The sequence below is a fragment of the Brachyhypopomus gauderio genome, chromosome 7, assembly GCF_052324685.1.
Source record: "Brachyhypopomus gauderio isolate BG-103 chromosome 7, BGAUD_0.2, whole genome shotgun sequence".
Classification (NCBI taxonomy): Eukaryota; Metazoa; Chordata; class Actinopteri; order Gymnotiformes; family Hypopomidae; genus Brachyhypopomus; species Brachyhypopomus gauderio.
The window spans coordinates 8175545-8182268 of record NC_135217.1 but is presented as its reverse complement, the minus strand read 5'-3'; the positions used below and the strand labels follow the sequence as shown (position 1 = coordinate 8182268).

General features: G+C 51.5%; 1 protein-coding gene and 1 long non-coding RNA gene across 9 annotated transcripts in view; one reads left to right on the top strand and one right to left on the bottom strand.

Annotated features, from left to right (window-relative positions):
• LOC143518713 (uncharacterized) overlaps positions 1-258 on the bottom strand; it is a 2050-nt gene extending 1792 nt beyond the window's left edge. The window contains exon 1 of the long non-coding RNA XR_013132258.1: positions 1-258. This exon is cut by the window's left edge and continues 168 nt beyond it. This is a non-coding gene — a long non-coding RNA (uncharacterized LOC143518713).
• Positions 1-6724, top strand: part of dnm1a (dynamin 1a) — a 52939-nt gene that overhangs the window by 36239 nt on the left and 9976 nt on the right. The gene's annotated exons all lie outside the window — the stretch shown is intronic.

Here is a 6724-nt window from a genome sequence, read left to right as displayed (position 1 = left end):
CGGCCCGTCCGCCCTGAGCGTCCGCACCGTCTGGACGCCACATCGGCCCACGTAGGAAAGCGCTCACGTCTCTGCCGATGTCTGCTGAGATCAGGTGGAAAGATTTCCCCTAAAACACCCCAAAAATGGGGGGTTTGTGCCCCAGGGGTGAAGTTGTTGGAGAGCAGAGAGCATCGTCTCTCTCCTACCGGGTGGCACGACGGCAACTCGTAAGCTTGACGTGGCAGAGTGCTGTTAACTTTCCCACTGAGAGAGAGAGAGAAGGAGAGAGAGAAGGAGAGAGAGAGCGAGAGGGAGAGAGAAGGAGAGAGAAAAGGAAAGAGAGGGGGAGAGAGGAGAGAGTGGGAGAGAGAGAGAAGGAGGAGGAGCTATCTGTCGTTTTTTTTTTTTTCTGCTTACCCCATTTTTCGTCCTGCCCTCCGTCTGGCTCTTTTTTTCCCCCTCTTGCTTTTTTTGGGGAGGTAGCAGGAAGTGGTGGGTCAAAGGTCAACAGGAAGTGAAGCGCATTAATTTGCTGCGTGTCTTGAGTAATTGTAAAGGCGGTGGGGTGGGGGGGGTTTTGGAGGTGGGGGGGGTGTCCTGGTTGAAGAGGAGAGGAAAAGTGGATTGGCTGGTAGGCTTTCAGGGGATGAACGTGTGTGTGTGAGGGGGCGGCGGGGGTGTGTGTGTCAGCTCGTGTGTGTGTGAGGGGGCGGTGGGGGTGTGTGTGTCAGCTCGTGTGTGTGTGTGGGAGTTACAGTGGAAGGCAGCGGAGGCTCCGTGGCCCCGTAGCTGATGGAGGAATGTCAGCAGTGCTAGGCGCGGAGGCAGGGTTGTAATAACTCCAGATGTGCGGCCCTGTGGCTGCTCTGCCCAGGCGGCTGTGTTTTTTCTACTGAAGCCGATTTCCTTTCCCTGTCCACCGTGAATAAAGGGGGCTTTATGTAGACCATGCTGCCCCCCCCCCCCCCCCAACACCCCACCCTCTACTCACTCACCCCCCACCCCTGAGCCCTGCAGAAAGTCCAGACTGTGCGCTGCTACAGCAGGGCTGAAATCTGGAGTGGATTTGGTGTGCGGAGGTAAAGGACGGGCAACGAGGAGCCGCACGCTAGCCCCCCACCCCCACCACCCCCCCACGCCCCCCCCCACGCCCCCACCCTCCCACTGATGGAGATGAAAGTGCAGGGTGCATCATGGGAACCTTCATAAGTCTGTTACTCCACAGTCACAAGGCAAATGAAGAAAAATGGTCTCTCTCTTTCTTCCCCTCTCTCTCTCTTTGTCCCTCCATCTCTTTTTTCCTCCTTCACTCTGTCCTATCTTCCCTTCTCCTCCCTCATCTTCATTCTCTTTCTGTTTCTCCGCCCGAGCCTCCACACGACCTGTTCATCTCTCCTTCTACTCCTCTACAACGTAACGGTGATGCGTAACCGCGGGAAGCCCGCGAGGTGCTGACGCTCGTGCGTGAGTCAGAGGACGCGGCGGGGAGGCCCGGCGTCTGGGTCCGAGCCCCGGCCGGCCAATGTGTTTGCTTTCGCTATGGTTCCTCCTCTCGAGCACGAGCGGGGGATCAAAGACAAGGCCTCCCCCGGGAGCTGGGTCAGCAGTCCTGGAGGCGCACAGCCAGGCCAAGATAAAGGGAGCGAGACAGGGGCCCGGTAGGAGGGCTCGGGGGGAGGAGAACCATGAAGGTTTGGCTTGGGCCTGGAATAAAGGATGTAGAGCCGGAGGAAGGATGAACGTGACTCTGATCACTCTGTGCTGTTTCCAGACTTCAGCTGCTAGTTCGGCGGTGTTGGGTTTCCCCTCCAGACTGTTGCTTGCTTTTCTTCCTTCTTCCTGTTGAAAGGTGCGCTCTCTGAGGGCGGCACCACACCATGGCCGCTCCGGTTCACCGGGTGGATGTTCACGGCGGCCCACGCGTCGTCCGCGTACTGTACAGCGCAAGACATACAGCCATGTGGTTGTGATCGCGCTCGGCGTTACGGCAGATAAAGAGTTGCGGCCGAGAAATCGCTCGCGAGAGTTGTGAGGTTTGTGAATTTCAATGAGCTGTGGAAAAAGATAAGGAGAACAGTATCAGGCCGGTGCATGCGCATTTGTGTGCGAGTGTGTGTGTGTGTGTGTGTGTGTGTGTGTGTGTGTGTGTGTGTGTGTGTGTGTGTGTGTGTGAGTGTGTGTTCTGTGTGAGATGTTTGTAGGAGCTGCAGCCACTGGTGGATATCCCTCTATCACTCATGAGATCACTAACAGTCTACACACACCAGGATCTCAGTACCCGGCGGATATGGTTCCTCTGCACAGAGACGTAATTCCTAACAGGGAAAACGCATTACACACACACATCAGCACTTAATCACAGGCTGTGCCATTGTAGTGGAGCAGATCAGATGAAGACAAGCACTAGTGAATGAGAAAGAGCAGAAACCACTCTGTAACCGGGAGCAGATGAGTGGAGCGAGGGATGACGAGGAAGGAGAGGGGGGAACCAGGCTATCAAAGCTTACAGAGCGCCCCCACATCACAGCTGATGGGAGAAACAAATGTGTATGTTATTTTTCCACCAAGATGAACATTCTTTTTTTTTAATAGAAAAAAAACAGGGAAAAGGAGGTGGGGAAAAGAAAGACAGGAACAGATAGAGAGATAGAAAGAAAGAGAGGAGATATCAGCATCCATTGCTGAATATACCAGCAGACAAGCCAATCCGTTTGACTCCTACGGTCAAAGTGTGTGCAAAACACCAATGTTTATGTTCACGAAGTGACCAGTGTCTGTCCCTGCGTTCCAGACAGGTCTTTCCTGATCTCAGTTTCACAGCTATACCAGATTGGCTATAAAACGGCTCCTAACCTCTCCTAACAAAGGAGGCCGTGTCAGTCTTCAATTTGTAGCTGTTGGAACTGCTTCATCCTGTCTCTCCCTTGAAGAGTGTGTGGGTGATCTTGAAGTCAGCAGTAGGCCAGGCCCGGTTTGGATCCGCACACCAGCCTGCCCGGCCATTCCCACCGGCGTCGACCACATTGACAGAACGCCTTTTTTTTTTCCCTTTCATTCCGATGTTAACAAACCGTCGCAGCCCTTATTAAAGCATGTTCAAAGACAGAGAAGATGGAGGTTCTGGGGACGCTGTGTCAGAGAGCAGAGACTACCAGATGTTCCTCAAGCTGACTGCAGTTTCATAGCAGCACGGACACACAGTCATTCTAATGTCAGTTTTTGTTCTTGAATCACAACACAGAGGTCTGCTGGATTTCCGTTCCCAGAACTTCTTCATCTGCGCTGTGTGGCTTTTCTGTCAGGCTAAAATTCTGAATTAGCTGGGAGCAAAAAGTCTCTCTAGGGTTTCTTCTCTGTGACACTTAACACCCCCCACCCAGGGGGTGTCTGTCAGTGGTCACTGTCACCTGTATGCAAGGCTGCTTGAACTCAGAGGAGGTGGTGGATGTGCCTCCTGTCCTCAGGTCTTCACAGGGTTAACGTGAGTTTGCCATTGTCTGACAGAACCGACCAAGAGAATCAGAGGTTTTGGAAAGTCGTTTTGGAAGCAGGACTGGTTTGAATTTGAACCAGCAATGATTCTCAGCCATTCCTGTGGTAGACATGGGCTCTCTCTCTCTCTCTCTCTCTCTCTCTCTCTCTCCCTCTCTCTTGCTCTTTCTTTTCATCTTTCTTTCTTTGCCTAGAGATGGTTCCTTTGTCTTGACATCTAGCCAGAATGAGTTAAACAAAATGCAGCAGTTTCTGACCCTCTAGTTAGTTTTTTTTCTCTCTCTCTCTCTATCTCTCTCTCCCTCATTCTCTCTATCTCTGTCTCAGTCTGATTTTCATTCACTAACGCATACACGGACACGGTCTCGAACACTTATAGCAGCGAGGTCATGGCTTCATGAGCAGGAGCTGTGGTGGTCTGTGAGAGTTCTGAGGGAAATGTGACTCTCCCTCTTTCATTTGTGAGTGAGGTAAAGAAAGACACAGGGAGGAAAAAGGAGGGCGCGTTTTTGAAAATTGCCCTTGGCCCCTGCCCAAGGCACAGTCTTGTAATGAGGGGTTAGGAGTTGTCTTATTACTCCCATATGCTGCCCTGCGTTTCAGCCGCCTTTGATGCAAACCCAAGTCACTAACACTTCAGTCTGCCTTTGCGCGCACACACACACACACACACACACACACACACACACACTCACACACACACACACACGCTTGCATGCATGCAGACAAATACACAAGGGGCCTCTTAAAGCAAAAGGCATCTTTTCTCATTTTTAACGAGCGATTTCTGCTCTGCCTCTTTCCTGGGGTTTAGCAAGGATCACACGTTACACGTTTTTCTCTTTGCTCTGTGCACAGCAAGAAAGTGTGTGAGGGCATTTTGTTAGTATCGCTTCTCCACAGGGTCCGTGGCTTTTGTGCCTGTGAGAAAGAGCGAGACGGAGTGTGTGTGTGTGTGTGTGTGTGTGTGTGTGTGTGTGTGTGTGTGTACACGCGTGTGAGCACTCAGAGAGATGTGTTTGCAAGCCCACTCTTTTTGTTTGGATTACCCAAGCGGGGGCTGGGTTGAAGCATGTGAGGTGTGTTTATGAATCCAATCTGAACTTCCTCTGCCTTTATAATTACACTGTTATTAGTCACGAGGAAAAGAAAACAATGGAAAGTATTTTGAGTTGTCTCTTTGTGGTCTTGCGCCTAAATGTAGACGGACCAAAACCTTCTGCCACATTCAGCGGCGATCTTCAGTTAGAAATTTCATCCTGTCAGCCGATGAAGGATGAAGTTTGTTCAAATCCTGTCCGAAGATTTGGAAGACGGAAACTTCCTGATCAGTTTTGACGTAGCTCAGAGTGCTGTGGAGAGTAGAGGAGATGTTTAGCTTTATGAGAACACATGGAGAATCATTTAGTGTGTGTGTGTGTGTGTGTGTGTGTGTGTGTGTGTGTGTGTGTGTGTGTGTGTGTGTGTGTGTGTGTGTGTGTGTGTGTCTTTAGAGAACCGGGGTGGGGTGGGGGGTGGGGTCAGAGGTCTACCCTACACACTGGGTAGTAAGGCTTTTCACCTTCTGATGACTTCCATTCACTGCCTTAGCAAAAGTGTGTGTGGGAGGTGTACGAGAGCACAAGGTGAAAAATGTTTGATTCTGTGTTCTGTGCATACAAACTTTGAGAATAGATTGAAAGCAAGATTTTATGTGTGTGTGTGTGTGTGTGTGTGTGTGTGTGTGTGTGTGTGTGTGTGTGTGTGTGTGTGTGTGTGTGTGTGTGTGTGTGTGTGTGTGTGTGTGTGTGTGATGACAGATCTCCCTGCTCTCCCTGCCATCCCTTTTTCCTTTGCTCTCCACTCCATGGTTTCACATAATACATCTCCCACACCATCCATCCATCTCTCTCTCTGTCTGTCTTTCTCTCCATCTCTCCCTCTTTCCCTCTTCCCTCTCTCTTCCTTCTGTTTCTCTTCTCGCCTTTTCCTTTCACTTTTTTCACACTTTGGCCAAGCAGGGGGAAAATGTGTGAGTCACTGAATATGCCACACCCCTTTGTGTTTGTATGTGTGCGTGCGTGCGAATGTGTGCACACGCGTGTGTGTGTGTGTGTGTGTATGTGTGTGTGCACTCGGACGGTTACTGATGACATCAGTTTGTCATCACTATAGTAACAGAGTGTTTTGAGGAGCATATGGGCCAGCTGGCATGTCCACCTGGCCAAGGGGACACCTACCGTCTCTCTCTCTCTCTCTCTCTCTCTCTCTCTCTCTCTCTCTCTCTCTCTCTCTCTCTCTCTCTCTCTGTGGGTTGGGAAAGCCCCTGAGCTGCAGGATAGCGTATTTGTCTCATCCCACACAGGCTCAGTCCAGCTCACATCATGGTTACGTTTTTTTTTAGATTCAAGACTCATTGTATAAGTTCAAGAGTCATTCTGATCTAGACCTACAGCATACAGAGCCTGTTGGTGCTGGTTGGTGGGGGTGGGTGGGGGTCGAGGGACCCTGGTAAAGGCCCTTTGGTTTGTTGAAGTGTTGGATCTGTTTGAGTCTGTTTTTACCTTGTGGCCTCTGATGAGTAAGAGAGGAATGAGGAAACCTGACCTACAGTCACCAACCACAGAACCACATCAGCACTGGGCAGCTTCTCATCATCACAGCTTTAAACTGACACACACACACACTCACACACACACACACACACACACACTGACCCAGAGCGGGCTGGCTGAAACCTGCTCAGCAGAGTTCTGGCTGGACGGCAGATGGGGGGGGTGTTTATACGTGGTGGTGGTGGGGGAGCGCGGGGCGGCCCGGGTGTGGTGCCCTCTCTCGGGGCAGGACAAGTCTGAAGGCTGCCTGCTGTCCTCCGAGCCGCTGACGGTCCGCCAGGCTGCAGTGGTGGAGCGGCTGCCGGCGGTAGACTCCACCGTCGCCCCGCCCGCCCGCACAGTTTATTTTAGCTCGACTGGCTCTAATCAGTTCCAGCTCTCATGCGGTGGGGCCCAAGGGGGGGAAAAAATGAAAGAAAGCAAGTTCTTTCGCTCTCTCTGACATTCTTATGCTGTTTCTAGCTTTCATAGCCTTTCATTCTCTTGATCTCCAGTGTTGTCTCTCTCTGTTCATCTGTCTTAAATGTAGTGTCTCCCCCCGTGCTCCGTGTCCTCTCTGCTGTCCTGTCTTCCGTCTCTTCCCACAGCAGCAGTGCGTCCCCGGTCTGCCTCTCGCTCTCCCTCACTGGTCCCTCTTAATGCCACTGGTATCTCTT